The 18,018-nt window shown below is 40.4% G+C and overlaps 1 protein-coding gene across 1 annotated transcript in view; it reads left to right on the top strand.

Moving 5' to 3' along the window:
• Nucleotides 1–18,018, top strand: part of LOC124722666 — a 509,646-nt gene that overhangs the window by 265,224 nt on the left and 226,404 nt on the right. The window lies entirely within an intron of this gene.

Here is an 18,018-nt window from a genome sequence, read left to right as displayed (position 1 = left end):
GTACTGCCCATCACATTTCAACTAATGGAAGTTTCGTTAAGTCTTACTGCAATTCCTTACTATCGTCCATCGACGATGCTGCACACAACAGCATAGTCTGCATTGTTTCGTAGTTGTGCAATAATGTGAAGTTAACAGATACGTTAACATAATGATTAGACAGTGGTGTGTAGTGTGCTGGCGTATATTTGGGCAGGGAAGGGCGGGCGCGCGGCGCTTTGTTACGCCTGCCGCCTACCTCCCCTCCTGCCCCCACCCGCTATCGGTCGCGCCGCCCCTCCGCGCCAGCGTTTGTGACTCTTGTGGCCCCCTCCAGCGCTCAGCACAGCAGACGATGTGCCAGTGCGTTGTCACGGCTTATGGCGTCGCTAGCGTATTCCAGCTCCACCGAAGTCTTATTGAATGAAACTAACGAGCCCAGGAGCGACCTTTTAGAAGTCGCCAACGAGTGCGGAAGCACACCGTCGCTTTACCATTTCCGCACCCATCTCGGTCTCTGAACTCCTCGGAGAAAACCTTTGTCTCAGTTAAAAAAAAAAAAAAGAAAAGAACTGTGGGAAGTATGTTACTTACGCCTGGTGTAAACTAGAGATATTAATTTCTAGAAGAGTGCATCAATCTTTTCACCTAACAGGATAAACTCATCGAAGTGTTTGAAGAGTGCTGTGTACTTGCTGCAAATTCTGCAACATTTCGTTTGCAGTTGGTGTGCAATACAGTTGTGATTTATCTGACTGCTGCCGAGTGCTTGCTATAAGCAACACCTGGCTAACGGAGAATTTGAATCGCTGTTACCGAGCTGTGAAAAACGTGCGCGTTTCGTATTTAGAATGAACTGTGAAGTGAGGAAAAGTGGAGGACAGGCTTTGCGACGAGTGTGTCATGTCGGCTGCATTCAGTGAATGTAGCTTCTTCTCAGGCCTCGGATACATGAATTGCACACAGTCCAAGCCTCATCAGTGCAGGTATTACTTTTTTTTTCTTTCTTTAATCGTCGCTAGACGGCAACGTGCATGCTTGTAGATATCTCGTTAGTAAATGCTTCCCTAAAGACTGGATGTAAGAAATTCTATGCGCATGCACATCCCAGTGTACCGTTAGCGGAAGACGTGGAAACAGAAGCGTTTATAACACATTTACTTTTCCTGTATCATTGTGACCACTGCTCTCAGGTTACCAAAGAAAAAGGAAACACAAAAGTGCTTGGAATTCGTATAATTTCCGTTAACTTTAATATTATACGTGAGCTCTTGAATATATATTTTTACGAATGTAATTTGTATTCGCGTGTTTGGATTGTTCAAGTCGAATACCATTAAACTGCAGGTTTCTGGTGTTGGGTGTGATCTTTATTTGGTGTGGCAGTTACGGGGTGATTGGGAGGGGACAGAGATGGCGACACAGGCGCCTGGCCATTTCTTCACAGCTGTACTATACAGGCAACATTTTAGATTTAGCTGTGGTTCTGGGATACCACCAAACCCACCATTAATGTCCAAGTTCAGCAGCTTGGGATTAGAAGATCTATTGTAAATAATATTTACTGACATCATATTGGTACACTCTTACGTGCTGCTCATAAGTATTACACGCTTCCATTCTTAGGCATTACATATACTTCAATCCCTGACGGGATTTTAGATGACAGCGGACATACGTCACATGGTACAAGCGTATTTATGGTATCATGTACCAGGCTAAACGACACTTAAGTTTCCTGTTAACTTTCACATAAGAATTCACTTTGATTTATGTTCATCACAAGGGCTGAAATGTGCTTTAGGCAGCCCTGTTACCTTCTTTAAAGAAAACAAAGTATAGTATTGTGTAGTGTAACGTGCAGCCCTCGAACACGTCCTTTAAACTCTTAACCACTTAAAAAAAACAGTAAATGCCAGGGTTAAGTGCAAGCAATAGTTTTATCTGTAGCATTCATAGGGTGTGTTTCTATTTATTTATTTATTTATTTATTAGAAAATAATGGTTTCAATTGAGGGAATTCTGGCAAAGTAGTAGTCATGGGACATGTTAACAATTCTGTTCCATCTTCTTGCTCTCTACATTCATTAGTGCAAGTAACAGAAAAACACTTTTTCGCTATAAGTAAGTTTTAATGAAACCAACTATAAACTTTACCTGCAGCTACACCTTGAAATGCAGGGATATTGTCTCGTGACTGTAGACTACATTTCAGCTACTATTTGTGCTTCTAAATTTTGAATCTGAACTTACATCAACATGTTTCAAAGTTGTGCTTCTAAGAGTTATATAGATTATTTAAAAACTTATTCACTGTTAAATCTATAAAGTGAACTGTGACACCATATGCATGTTAATACACTAGCTTGAGAGACCATTCTTAAGGCGTGCTGGATTCAGTTTTAAATTGATGACTGACAAGTTCTGCAATTTGACTAATCTACAAAGAATGATATAAAGAAAATGTGTTGAAGTAGACGTCAGTATGAAGAATGCTTGACAGGATGCAGTGCCCAGTTATCTGAATAATTTCTATTTATGACTTAAAAAGTACATTATCAAGAGATAATTTATCAGTAAAAATTGTCACATGTTTGTGAACAAACCTCCTAGTAGATGCTGGTGTGGTGGACTCACTGCAGTTAATATAGAAGTAGTTTGATATCTGTTAAGTTGATACAGTGTGTCTGTTGGCTGATTTCTGCTGTTTTAAAAATCCAACATGTTTATAAAAGGACAGAGAGAAGCCAGTTCAGTGTCCATAACAAAAATATATGGTTAAGTACATAGTCTGCAGCTTCAGAAGAATCAGCAAATATTTGTAGCCTATTTAAAATAATTTACAAGGTGCTAAAATTTTTTGTTGTTTGAGCTCAGAATTACAGAAAATGTTACTTGTAAGGTTCTTAGGGTTTCAAGCTCTTGTGCAGAGGAATGACTCTTGTACAGATAAAACATGAACACAAATTATTATGAGTTCTCAGAGGAAAAAGATTTTTTTAAAATTTTGTGTATTTTATATCGTTGACACCTTAGGCTGTGAATGGTGAAGTTGTAGAAGTTGGTGTGAAACAGTACTCTTGACATTAATGTTTATTGTGGCATTATCAATAGTCAGGAAACATGGTTGCTTTACATAATGTGTTACAGGTAGTTAGGAATATGTAAGAAATTGAACCACTCGGTTATTGTGTCTTCCACAAACAAGTGATAAAAGTAAATTGACGAAGTGTTTAGGGATATCAGCTACTACATGTTGGTCAATTTACTCATCTGTTATGCAGAAGAGGATTCGTCATTAACAAATGGTGTACTACTTAGTATGTTACACTAAACACTGAAGACATTTAGCATCTAACAGTGTGCACTGAATATTAAAACAGTAGTTCTCATATACTTGTATACTTGGAAGTATATTGCATGCTACTGTTTGTAATTATAGTTCACAATACTCATTCATTGACACACTGGATATATCAGATAAGAATTGTGAAATATGTAATACAGGAGAAATGGATAACAGGGACTACAAGATGTTTGTTTGTTGTTGCTGTTAAAACACAGGGCGATATGGGGTTAACCCTTGCATGCATTTTAAAAGCAGGCATAACCAAATACTACATAGTGTGAATGAGGTTGCTACATGATCTAATAAGTGTTATATTTTTCATCACTTCAGAGGGAAACTCTGTCAGGCAGATATATGTACCAATGTTATTTTACCCATGTGGGATCTTGTTGAATCCTTAATAGATATATTCCAGACAGATGGCTGAAAACACAGTTTTTCTTAGCAGCTGGTGAAAATAAATTGAAAATGTACAAAAATTCGTAATATTACACAAAAGGTGATAAGAGTATGTAGTAACAAGGACGACAAGAAATTGTGTACATCATGTAAAAATGTCACCAGTTTACTGGATGTCAGTCAATCTACTTCATTGAGGCTGTAACATCACAGCTTATCACAGTGAAATTTATCCAAGATTGTAAAATTAAACAGGAATAAAACATAAAGTGACTTGCAATATTGTTTTAAACCCACCATTTCCAACAATTATTAGCTTTGGACACTTTGATAAAACTCTGTCATAGCTGATTTCATGTCATTGGACATTGTGATAGTCAAGATATGGTCATAAATGTTAGAGATCAGTTACTCTCTCCTCCTCTTAGTACTCAAATTGAGTGATATTACATATTTGTGATGTTTAGCCTAAAAAAAGGAAAAAAAAAGCACACTCATATTTAGAAGCTGCTACACTTTCATGGCAGGATTTCCACATTGTAGTGGTTCTTCTGTCAAACTGTCGTTTACTACAGACACTAAATGTGTTGTAGAGATATGTGTGTGCTCTTTAGTTTCTTCTTTGCTAAAGTACTGGAACAGTGTAATTCACTGTCAACTGAGGAGAAATTTTTATTATTATTTTTTAGTGCAGCACCTTCAACATCAACTACTACACTGTTGTCCATTGTCTAATGTTTATTATAATGATAATAATGTAAAGAACTATATTTTATTTGCATCACATTAGATTGGTAGATAACAAAGATGGATATGTGTGATACCATGCATCATGAAACTTATATTTCTTTTACTTATTTATTTATTCATTCAAGGACCATCTCACAATGGTATAGAATTTATCATGGCAATACAATGAAAATAAATAGCTTCACTCTCTCTCTCCCTCACTCTCCCTCCCTCTCCCTCCCTCCCCCTCCCTCCCCCTCCCTCCCTCCCTCCCTCCCTCCCTCCCTCTCCATGTAAGTACCATGTAAAGAGTGCAATATGCTATTTTCTTCCAGTATGCAAAACCTTACAAGAAAATATAAACTGTTCTTAGCTTAATATAAACAGTTAAAATACCAATAAATTGATCACACAGATTGCTTTGTAGACAGTATTATGAAAGATGAAAATGATTATGTTTCTTGTGATGTTTACCGCATTAGTAAAGTGTGTTGCTGAATTGTATCCTCAGAATGACATCTATCCCTCTAGAGAAATTGCTGCCATGTTTCTGTGATTGCTCATATGTAGTGTTTGACAGTGCATCCGAAAGGTGATGTTTTCCTGTATTGATTTTCTGGGATTTTGTGAGCAGTAAAGCAATCATCAACCAAAAGTTTTGTATGAACATCACAGTGCTATATTAGGCAGTGGACTATTACATGTTGTATATCCTTGTCTTTGTTATCCAGGCAGTTGTTGGGGGACCTTCCATTTATTATGGTACACAAACAACAGTGCAACTTTTATAAATGTATTGCAATCAGAAGCTTTGGACCACCCAGTATTCTCAGTGTGTTGTACCATGTAGGATTGTTATGTATAATAATGAACATTGTTATAAATATTATTTTTTCTTCTTTTTATTTTGCTACCTGAAGACTATGTTAATTTCAGTTAGCACAATTCCTTCTGGTCCTTATCCTTGTCCAATATTGTTTCATTCTATGCATCATAATCATTGCTCTATCATCAACTCCTGCTACACTGAGAAATACTTTAAACTTCTGTGTGTCTGACTTTCTTTATATTTTATTAAATATGGTAATATGTCGAAAATAAGTTTTGTACTAATACGTAAAATAAGTGAAAGGCAACCACTCACCTGTAACGGATTGATGTGTGGAGCACAGAAACACATTAACAGAAAACAGCATTCACACTGACTTTTGAGCACTATGTCTTTTTCTAGCAACAGTACACACAATCTCACACACAAACACGGAGACGCTCAATGTAGACTCCTGTGATCACGGCCAGTACTAAAATATGTTATGGTCTGGTCATTTTGGGGGATAAAATATCCTGATATTCTTATTTGGAGTAGTCATTTTCTGAGGTTTTGTGAGAGTGTAGCAGTTTTCAGTGACAGGCAACTCATTTCATGGAGATTTATCCACATGACTAGGATTTAGAGATGGTTCCAGCTTCATACTGCTCATGTCCATTTGTGGAGTCAGCTAAGCAATTTCATTTTAATGTGGCAAGTGGTAACAGTGGCAAGGCAATGATCATGTTTTAGATGTGAGGAAGATGTTTGATGTGATCCAGTGAATTATGTAAATTCGATCTAATGTTTCATGCATGAGACCATCTTGCAATATCAGCAAATTTCAAAATTTAGATTCATTTATACTGAAAGAATTACCTTGTGACCACATTATCAAAGTGTTGTTATTTTCATTTAAAACCAATGCAGTGTTTTCACTTTTGTCTATAGGAAATTACAATTATATGCCAGTGAAATATCAGTTTTTGTACTAAAGTTAATGTGGCAACTTCGTATCTGGTTGTTTACGTTTCTGATTAGTAATCCAGAGGTCTTCGTTGAATTTTAGGCCATGATGAGAGTTAACTGGACTTTCACCATTAGTGAGATTGTATGCAGTTGAAAAATGTGGAGATATGATTGAAATTTGTTTGCTTACCTCCTTCCCCAACATCTCAGAACAGCTTGAATAGTCCGGTTTCTGGCTCAGAGGATAAGTGCATACCATTTCTGAGGATGAGTATATGTAGAGTATCAGACACATTTTTGTGACACATTTTTAGCCCAGGATAGCTCTAAGTGTATTTATGCTGCTGGGCAGTTATGTTATAACTCTTATTCAATGTATTAATAGTTCTTAGGGTTAGTGAGATTTTGTTGTCTGTGTTCTGCCATCTACATTTCATTGATAACATAGTTAATAAACTATGTGGCAACCCGCATTCTTTGTATTTGTTTCTTTCAGATGTAAAGTAGCATAAACTTAGTTTAACCCTTTTATGATAAGTGGGACTATGTGTGTCCCACCAACTTGTTTGCATCCATATGCCCAAAGGGTCAGGAATTTCCCACTTTTGTATGTTGCTTTAACATATTATTGAGTTTACAGACTATTTGAAGTCAATAGACCTACCATATGGCACCCAAGCACAAGTATTTGCATTATTGTTACACTGGTATGATATTCTCTTATTTTATTTTGGGTTGGTGAGAGATAACACCAGTGAAGGTGTTTCTCACATTCGTTACAGATACACTTACTTGTCATGTATATTCAGTGATAAATTGAAGGAGTCTGTGGAAGAAACTGCTAATACATGAGCATGTCATTTTGAGTTATTGGAGTTACATGTTGAATAAATCCAAAGACAAGAACATAAATGAGGTAAGACAAAGCAATTTATTTAGTAGACAGTTCTTTCTGGTGGTGCAAATAAAACTACTTGTTACCAGAATATGGTGCATTTAAAATGCCAGATTAAGCACCTTGCAAGATAAAGGGTTGGCACTTTATTCCACCAGTCCTTTCAATTATTTTTTTGAAGTGGCAGTCAGTTTTGTCTATCAGCCATTGTGTGGGGATGAATTCTCTTTTAGTTATTTATTTGTATTTGAAAATAAGTCTTTACATGTCTAAGTTGTATGCATTTCTGGACCTATTTTCTTTATTCTGGTAACTACATTTTGTAGACAGCTGATGCTATTGTGTTGAAGTTGCCCTCATTGTGAGGAACTGTAAAAATGGTGGGCAGTGTGACCAAATGTTTTGTAAGACTGCTTTCAGTTCGATGTAAGGTGAAAAGATGGGAATAGCAAGTTTTCCCGGGGGGGGGGGGGGGGGGGGGGGGAGAACGCGAAGAGTACTAAGTGTGGAAGTGATTCCTAACCTAACTCAACCCCCCCCCCCCCCCTCCCCTCCCTCCACCGTCACACACCACCCTGGGGAAGTCAAATTTAGGTAATTATTTCATCTATGTTGCAATGCATCTGTGATTTAATTTACCTATCAACCCCATTTGTATGTTTCCTAACATTTTTGAAAGATCACTTTAAAGGTAGAGAAGTTCGTTCAGTACAGTCGAGGCTGTGTAACTGATCTGCGGTGTTACTAATGATTTCTGTAACTCATAGACAGATGTTTTTATATAGGTTATGTTGTTAATTGACGTTGCTAGGAATATGCATTTTGTCCTGATCAACATGTATGTCAAGGAAAACAATGTAGATAACTGGGGGCGGTTGTCAAGTGCTACAGAGCCCTGCACCTGGGTTCCTTATTTTTTTGCCATATATTTTACCCTTTGGAAAGAGAATGAAAGCTGTCGCGAAATTTATATATTATGTTAAATAAAAGGAAATCTTAATATCATAGTATCGGCGGCCAACTCCACTTTCCGCGCTTTATTATGCCACTCATTTACGTTCAGGGATGTGGTCGGTTGCATTGAAGCCGGATAAGACTGCCGTGTTGCCCGTTGTTCTCTGCTAGTAAGTCCAGGAACTCGTTTTGTTGGAGGCGATAAAGGTATATTTCTTGCCCAGACACCATTTTAAGAAGTCATCACGAGTTGCTCCAAAAGGTTATGCAGATGACAGGAAGATAGATATTGAACGATACGTGGTCAGTGAAGACTGGACACTATCTCGGATTGGGGGAGGAAGTCGACCGCGCCCTTTTCAAAGGAATCATCCGCGCATTTGCCTCAAAGCGATTCAGGGAAACCACGGAAAACTCAAATCTGTATGACCAAGCCGTCATGTGAATGCTAGTATGCTGCCTTTGCTCAGTGTTGGCAGACAAGACGTACTCGTGATGTTGATGTTTGGTTTGTGGGGCGCTCAACTGCGCGATCATCAACGCCTGTACAAAGTCCCAATCCTTTACACAGTCCATTGTTTTACACAGCCCAGTCCAGCCACTGTCACGAATGATGATGATGATGATGATGATGATGATGATGATGATGATGATGATGATGATGACGACGACAACACCCAGTCCCCGGGCAGAGAAAATATCCACAACCCGGCCGGGAATCGAACCCGGGACCCCGTGATCCAGAGGCAGCAACGCTAGCCACTAGACCACGAGCTGCGGACGTGGACTCGTGTATATATATGTGTGTGTGTGGGGGGGGGGGTGTTTAACCCACTTCAAGAGAATGCTGGAATGGTTCCTTTCCGCCCCCATCGTTGTCCACCTGATTTGTGCTCCTTATCCGTAGCTGTCGACAGGACTCTTTTGGAAGAGGGTATTAATTATCCAATTTCCCACTCGGTGACACTACCTTTCACATTTTCATATGGCCTTCGAGCGTACCAGAACGCGGCAACTTCGGAGTGCAGGATATTTAATTGAACAACAATTAGGAAGAAATCACGCATCAGAATAATGACGTTCGGTTTGGTACATCGCCAAATCTGTTGTTAGGCAATGGTTGCATAGTGTCATTGCAGTGTGGAAAGTATCCGAAACAACTTTAGATGTTTCGTACGGACATTTTCTACTCGACACAGGATCATGATAACAGTTTGGTGTCGGGAAGGACACCAACAGATCTTCTCGCCGATTCTATTTCAACCGCGTGCCAAAGGACACTTTTTAGTGTACCATATAGTAAGATTCCATCCTACTCCATTCGCGGATGTGCTGTGGAACGAATGACTACATGTTCGCCACCACGCGAGTTGTTGTTTATCTAATTTTATCTGGGCAATCTCTCTGGAGTAGATGAATAGTGGTAGCTTATGCCATGGGAGGTTATTGGTAGTTGTCTAAGCATTTTTCTCGCGAGATGTATGACGTCTTTTTTGGAGTGTTTACCACTTAAGATTTTTCAACATTTCTGTTAAACTCATTCGCCATGCAAACAAACCTGTGACCATACGCCCGGCTCTTCTTTCGATACGCATCACCACAGACTGTGGAGGTCGGAGGCGCGCTCTTTCTGTAAACCAGGATAGTCAGTGATCTGTGGCAGATCTGATGACAGAGAACAATATTTATCGAACGTAAGACTCGGCAGCAAACGATGCCGGAGTGTTCCCATGTTGACCTAACGGCGTCGCCAGTTACGGTTGCAGAAGGCACAGGATCATTAAGATTGAACCGGGGATCGGTGGTAACATGTCGTCGTTCGGATGACTCACGTATCTTGTTACACCAGGTCGATGTTCGTGTTCGGATACACCGTCGTCCTGGGCGACAGCTGTTCGAAACATGCGCTGCGCCAAGAACGCTGGCCGGTGGGTGCAGTATTAGGGCTACGGCGTGGGAGGCGTTAACCTGGGCTTCCATAAAACCTGTGGTAGTACTCAAAGGTATCTTGACAGCAGTAGAGTGCTTGATGTCTTCCCCGACGGCGATGGCGTCTTCCTTGAGGGTAACTGTCCTTGTCGCAATGCCCGTCATGCTACAGTGTTTTCAGGATGATGACTGTGAAATCACGTTGATGTCGTGCTATGGACCCCATGGCATATATCAAGTGTGCCACCAGGCGCCAGCTGCCTACCCACAGTCCACCGGCCCGTAATTTGTGGGATTTGCGTGATCCGTGCGTACTCATCTGGTTACACCTACCTCCGGAAACGTACCAACGACATGTCGAAACCATGGCATGCAGAATCGCTACTTTATTGCTTTCTAAAAATGGACCACCGCGCTGTTAAGCAGCCATCTGTGTATTGTCTCTGATTAGCTGGCTGTTCAGAACACCATATCTTTTCCAGTTTGTGTTTGCTTCTACTAGTGCAAGGTGTGAAGTACTGTTGTAGACCATTTTGACGCGTAGAATAGCAATTTCTGTGACACGTCATTTGTATGTGGAAGTTTTGTTAATGGCGCCGCAATTCTGCTTTCATTGGCCGTTTCACATTACACACTTTAACGGAGATGGAGGCTCACACTCTAACTCAGGTGTGTTACGATAGTTTTGCGAATTAGATTTTTCCAAAGGTTGCTGTAAAAGTGGAATTGGAGGTGATTTAATGATGTGTGTGTTTCCAGCTAGTACGTATATAAACAATGGACTATGGTGGTTAAACGAGAGGGCGAAATTTGTAACGGCACTATGTGAAAAGCTACAAGTAAATTCTTTCTGTATGAAATGTTTTGGCCTGCTACACGATGTCAGTAATGACGTACCAAAAGTGTATCATAGTATCTATATTTCAAGAACTTGTTATGGTTTGGTGTACAATTGTTACTAACAGAATAAAAAATAAATCCCTGATTGGATTCCTTTAGGAACCGTTGTGCTCAGCGACTGTCAAATGATTATAACCATGCATGAACACAGCAACGAATTGCGTGTCAATATGTATTAATAGCATATCTAGCTAGATTTCAGTTGTTATATAGCCATCATCAGTGCGTTTAGTAACGAGCGATAAAGACCCAGAAAGCTCGTAGAAGCACGTGCTGTTAAAATGACCTTAAACGGGCCATAGCTCAATTCACACACATATTGATACGCGACTGATTGCTGTGTTCACCACTGATGATTGAAAAGTAATCCATATTTTTGTTTCCAAACAGACGTTGTACTGTAATCTTAGGACAGGTAGCTGAAACCGTTCCTCTTTAACTGCTTAACGCAATGATGATTATAGATAACTAATGTTCTGTTGCAGAATATCTTGCCAAACCTCGTTATGACCAATCTTAATATATCCATGGGCATAATGACAACATTTGTGTCTTGTATAATTATATTTTCGTTGGTTTCTTTTAATCACATTTGCCGATACGTGGAAGTGCATCAAGAGTCTCATGTTTCAACAGTTCGAAATGTTAAGTGCATCGGAACGTTTTTTGGATTCCTCCTGTTGTACGTCAAGCTATTAAAGCCACAAAGATAACCGAAATTACTTTGTATGGAGATGATATCTCTTCAGAAACAAATGAAACATATTTCCTGTCCTGTTTCTTTTATTATTTTATTTCCAGAGCATCCAGTTGCGTGACTAATATTTAACTAATTCTGCCGCTCGTCAGACGTTTACAGTTTTCCGACACTGTCTGATTTACGCTCACATTTAAATACATAGCGATATAGGAATGTCGTTTGCTTTATTCTGTTCTCAAATACGACCGTCCAATCGCTGTTACATAACATGAATTCAGGTTTTCACCCAGCAGCTTTCTAAATTTGGATAAATGTATGCTTATAACAGAAGCTGAGCACAATACTGTCCGTTTACAAGACCATCATAAAGTTGTCACATCGTAAAAGTGTTAAGGGGTAATACACTGCTCTGCAAAACTTACGAACGAACTAGATAAAGTAACGTAACATATTAAGTGCTTGGTGGAAAAGAATGGAAGTGCAGGAGCATGTTGCCAGAGATATCTCAGTCGTGCACAGAAAATTGGACGTCACATGGCATAAGGTCAGCATGGCTATAGTGCCAAACTGGGCTGGCCCAGCAATACAGAGGAGTTAAAAGAAACGAAAAAAAGTGTATTTCCACCACCGAGCAGTTTCTGTGCCCTATGGTGGTGGTGGTGGTGGTGGTGGTGGTGGTGGTGGTCGTCGTCGTCGTCATCTTCATTGCAACATTATCAGAAGACAGCTTTTGGATGATTTCAAACGGGAAGATTGGTCGGGAAACTGGAGGAAGGGCGGAGTGTGACGAGTGTAGCCGAGTAGTTTGGTATTGTTCACAGCATTGTTTCACTCGCATGAGGAGCGATCCTAATAGGCACTGCTGCCCTAAGGGGAGGAGTTGGTCGGTCACTGTCAGCTACAACAGCTGACCGTCATATTGTGCAACAGGCAATAAGGGACTCAGGTCAAACATCGGCTGCAATCGCAGCGATCTTTAACAGGACTGCAAGACGCACACTCTCACGCTCCAAAGTGGCCCGGTGACTGCATGGGGGGGGGGGGGGGGTGATCTAAACGACCAGTACACTGTGTTCCGGTGCTAGCCGCAAATCGGCGGCACCGTTCGCGACAGTGCAAAGAGTACAGTGACTGGACCAACGAGGAATGGGGTCGCGCCCTCTTCTCGGATGAGAGCGGATTCAGTGTGAGTAGTGATTCTGAACGTATTCTTATATGGCGAGAGGTGGGAACACGTAATGCACTCATGATCATTGTCGATAATTATAGCTTTGGTGGTCTAGGTGTTATGCTGCGGTGAGGCTTAATGTTACATGGGCGTACTGACCTTCAAATCTTTGAACACGGTACACTTACTGGTCAACGTTATTGTGACACTGCACTTCTTCCCCATGCGCGTTTTTTCAAGGGTGCATTCGCCACTGACTCATTTTTATGGATGACAATGCACGACCGCATTGAACAGTGCAAGTGGAGCTGCTCTTGGAACAAGATGATATTCGGCGAATGGACTGGCTTACCTGTTTCCCCCATTTAATCCTGTCGTGCACGTGTGAGATGCTTTCGGGAGACGTATTGCAGCCCGTCCACATGCACAAATGCTTATGCAGTTGTTGTCAACCGCGTTGATGGAGGAATGGAATGCCCTCCCACAGGAATTCCATACCAAACTTGTTGGCCAGCATGGGAGCACGTTGCAGAGTATGCATTTCTGTCCGTGGTGATCACACACCCGATTAAGAACCATGTGCCGCCTTTTGTAATGTTCAGTGTAATTATTGTGTTTGAATAAAACGGCCAGTTCTGTTCTCTCATTGAGTGTTACTTTCATGTACTTTCTGTACTGTACTGTAGCACATCTTTCTATGTGTGGTCCAAGTTTCACCGAGGAATTTTACGTGGCATGACACATCGTATGGAGGTTACTGTCTTCCTTAAGTTTTGCACCCCAGTGTCCTAAGAAGGGATACGAAATGGGACGATCACGCAAAATAAGTATTACAGGGGGGGAAAATGGAGGGCTTCGATTTGTTGGAAGTGTTTTGCCAAAATGCATTGGGCCTGAGATATCATACAGGATGATAATGCGACCATTTCTGATATTGTTCCAGTTTTTGGAGTCCCTATCAAGTAGGCATGACAAGACATGGAACAAATTCAGAGACGCGGTGCTAGGTGCGTAACTGGTCGGTATAAAACACAAATGCACGAGGAACTTAAATGGAAATTGTCGGAAGAAATCGCTTTGTAAACTCAGAGAAGTGAAACTACAGGAAGTGTGTCGTCAGAACATCGACATGTATTTTCTAGAGGGAAGATACACATACAAAGGCGTCAGACAATATTTTAGGAGGCAATACACAGGATTCACGAAGATATGCAAATATTTTAATATGTTTTCTACTAGTAAAACTGAAGAAAAAAGTTCATATGAACATAGGTCCGCGAATGTTTAGCTACGGAGTTACGTCTAATAAAAGATTTTGCCTGAAATTTAGCAATTTCGCTAATATGAAGCCATCGCAAAACTGTCCGAGGTTAAAGTAAAGCACGATTTCCATTTATTTTGTTGTTACTGATCTGGTGAATCTAATAAAACATGTCCCAGACGTGAATCTGCAGTAGTTTTTCCGAGGAGCCACGGAATGTTGTAAGTCTGTTGAAGTATCAAAATTAGAAACCTCCATTACATTAGTGGTAATAGCACAGTTGTACTGCTCGAAGTGTTACTGACTTACACGTGTTCATTTTGACCAGCTTATGTTCAAAAACAGCACGAACTATTTTAGTACTGTGTCAGAGAAAGAGTACTTCAGATTACGGAGTAATGTAACGCATCCGTTTTGACACACACACACACACACACACACACACACACACACACACACACACACACACACACACACACACAGAGAGAGAGAGAGAGAGAGAGAGAGAGAGAGAGAGAGAGAGAGAGCGCGCGAGCGCGTACTCGCGCGTTAGCCCTCGATACGAACTGCTCACTTTCGATTAAAGGCACTTAGCTGGTAGCTACTTCCGTTGGTCCAGCCGTAGAAACATTTATTATAACAAAGACTATCGCCTATATAATCTTTCTAAAGTACAGTAACCTTATATATATATTAATCGCCAAAAACATTACATTACATCGTCAATTTCCTGGAATAGGCAACTCTGTTGTTGATTTTTCGTTTTCGATTGTGATACCAGGTAGGTATTCCAAACTGAAACGTATACAGCCTCATTATAAAAAAAACTTAAAATAATTCATGGCTCTAAACTTTATGCTCCGTTGTCCATTGTACAGTAACACGCATTTTGAACCTCAAAGTCCAATGAGAGAGTAATTATTTTGTTGTCAGATCGGACTACAACCCGACAAACGCCGCTGGACAAATAATATGTACCCTTGAGCAGAAAATCCAAGATAGCTGGAACTTTGTAATCTGCTACATCCTAGTTAAGTCGAAGGTATACTAGAGTCCTTCGAATTGACGAACTGATTAAATGGCGCATGAGGCTTATTGTCGCAGAGTGAATACGCTGAAAAATATTTGCAGCCTGATAACGTCACACACAGGTCCAACTAACCTCACGATGCTTATTACTGATATTGGCTATAAGAATCACAAAATGTTTCGTGCAAAATGAAATCACAAGATTCATTGTAGAAATTTGCTCTGTCAGAGAAAGAGTACTTCAGAGTACGGAGTAATGTAATGCATCCATTTTGACACAGAGAGAGGGAGACTAGGGGATATTGTCTCGTACTACTATCGGAACCCCGAATACCCATAGCAAAGAGAGAGAAAGTAGTTGTGTCCGATTACAAGATTAATGGTAAACCTCTGGAAACTGTCTCATCCTTTAAATATTTATAGACACTCCTAAGAAGCAATATGAACTGGAACGTAAAATTATTTATTATTATTTATTTCTGTTTCATCTCTTGAGTCTTCATTGTAGTAACACACAGTGTTACTATGCAGGATGTTTCAGGAGGAATGGTAAATATTTTAGGAGATGCTAGTGTAGAATAATTCGAATAACGTGTCCAATTAGAGATACACTTGATTACGGGGAAAAGTTGTCATTTGTCGTGTTGGTACTGCAGTTGCTATGGGTTTATTCATCGCGTCTCATTTTTGTTTAGTTTTGCTTGAGTTTACAGAAGTGAATTTTTCAACTGTCATAGTGTTTGTTGGGCAATTCTGGTGTATCGTTTCAGAATACCGCACGTATTTTCAAATGGTGAGTTTGCAGATAAGGTATTTCTGTATGACATTTATAATGGAATACGCAGAAAATACGGTAGATGATTTCCTGTCCGTTCAGGAGAAGATTCAAGAGTGTTTACTCGTGTTTTCACTAAACTGCGTGAGATTGGTGCTGTGTCTAGACTTAATATTTAATTTGAATTTGCAAATGAACAGTGTGTGAATGAAGTAGAAGACATTAGTAAGGCGATAAAACGTAGTCGTTCAGAAAGCGCACACAGAATTTCTTGAACGTATCTGTGTTCTACATACAAGTTTGACGTGAACGTTACACACGCACGGTCTCTATCCTTATCATGTACAGACGGTTCAACGAGGGTAGACGATTGGAATTTTGTCGTTGCCTAGTTGCATATCACTGTGTAATCCCATTAATACTGTTTGCTGATGAAGCGACGTAGACTCTTGACTGTTCCAATAACATTCGTAACTGATGTTGGTGGTTCGACCTAAACCCCCATACCTTTGTGGAGAGACATTTTAAGGAACGCTTCTCTCCAAATGTGTGGTGTGGTATGATAGTTGACTGGGCCTGTTGCATTACCGCATCGTCTTATATGGCCCCGTTGTCTAGACTTTCTTGCGAAATAGCTCCCAGCATTCTGCAAAGAGAATGTAAACACAAGATACGAATTGGTCTTTCGGCTTATGAATATTGTTGGTCTCATAAAAGAATTGGTGTTGCCAAGAGAATTCAAAAGTGCATTTACGTCAGAGGTGGACTTAATGAATAAGAACTTCGAAACTAATCAATTATCTTTTCTTAACACGTTCAGAGAATGTTACCAGATGCGTTCAATAAGTAATGTAATAGATTTTTTCTAGGCCAATTTCGGTTGAAAAATGCCAAATATGTTGTGGGACATACTTTAACATTTCCGTTTCAGCCCCTATAGTTTCATGAAGTCCCGATAGGGGGCAGCCTTCAAAATGGCGTCTGCAGAATGTTTAAGGAGATCTGGCAGTGAACAAAAGAACGGTGAGAAGCTGGTCGAGGCGTCTGTCAACATCGCAAGGTCCGATCTCCCGCGTCCCAGCCGGACGCACACTGCTGTGATTTCTGCAGTATTGGAACGTGCGGACACACTCATTCGAGGTGATCGACGGATCATGATCAACCTCGCTGCTCAAATAGACATATCTGTTGGTAGTGCTGAAAGACTTGTTTACCAGTTGGGGTGCTAGAAAGTGTGCGCCCGCAGAATTGCTTGCGCGTTACGAGGCTGATAGTGACAATTTTTTGTTGAACGTCGTCAAAGGCGGTGAAACATGGGATCATCACTAAGAACCGGAACAAAACGGGAACCCATGGAGTGGCGCCATGCAACCTCTCCTCCGAAGAAACAGTTCAAAGCCGCTCCCTCAGCCCGTAGTCATGACGACAGTCTTGTGGGGCTCTCAAGGTGTTATTGTGTTTGATGTCTTCCATTATGGTGCAGCGATCAGCTCTGAAGTGTAGTATGCTACCCTCAAGAAATAGAAGAAACGACATTAGTGTGTTCTTCGACAGAGAGGAGCTCACAGAACTTCAGTGGACTGTTCTTCCTCGTCCACCCTACTGCCCAGATTTCGTACGTTCCGCGGAAAGGATGACGCAGCAACACGTTGGCTCCGACGTTGACCAGTAGAGTTGTACCATGCACGCATACAGGTCCACCCAGTAAGGTGGCGTAGGGCCGTCGCATTGAGCGGAAATCATGTTGACAAATAGGGTTTTGTAGTCAAAAGAGTGGGGAATAATATGGTGTATTGGAATCCTGAATAAAACCAACCTCCTTTCAGAAAAAAATGTGTTGCATTACTGAGCACCTCTCGTAGTTCGTGTTACATTCGAACAGCTATATCTCTGTAACCAATTAAAATTGAACACATGTTGTGTGGAATGTTTTATTCGAATTAGTGTACACTACCACGTCCTAAAATATTTACAGGTACACCTAGTATAACAACTCATAGTTGTATAAATATAACTGATATCGATATTTGCAATGAAGGAATATGCTCAACATGATTTGTGTGTGCGATAAATAAATAAATGACATTAGTATAAAACCTCCATATACTAAAGAAAGGAATCTAAACCCTTACTGTGTACTACAGACTGATTTCTATCCTACACACTTTATAGGT

Source organism: Schistocerca piceifrons, chromosome X, assembly GCF_021461385.2.
Source record: "Schistocerca piceifrons isolate TAMUIC-IGC-003096 chromosome X, iqSchPice1.1, whole genome shotgun sequence".
In the NCBI taxonomy this organism is placed as follows: Eukaryota; Metazoa; Arthropoda; class Insecta; order Orthoptera; family Acrididae; genus Schistocerca; species Schistocerca piceifrons.
Note: the sequence above shows the minus strand (reverse complement) of the source record. Positions and strands in the feature narration are given on the sequence as shown.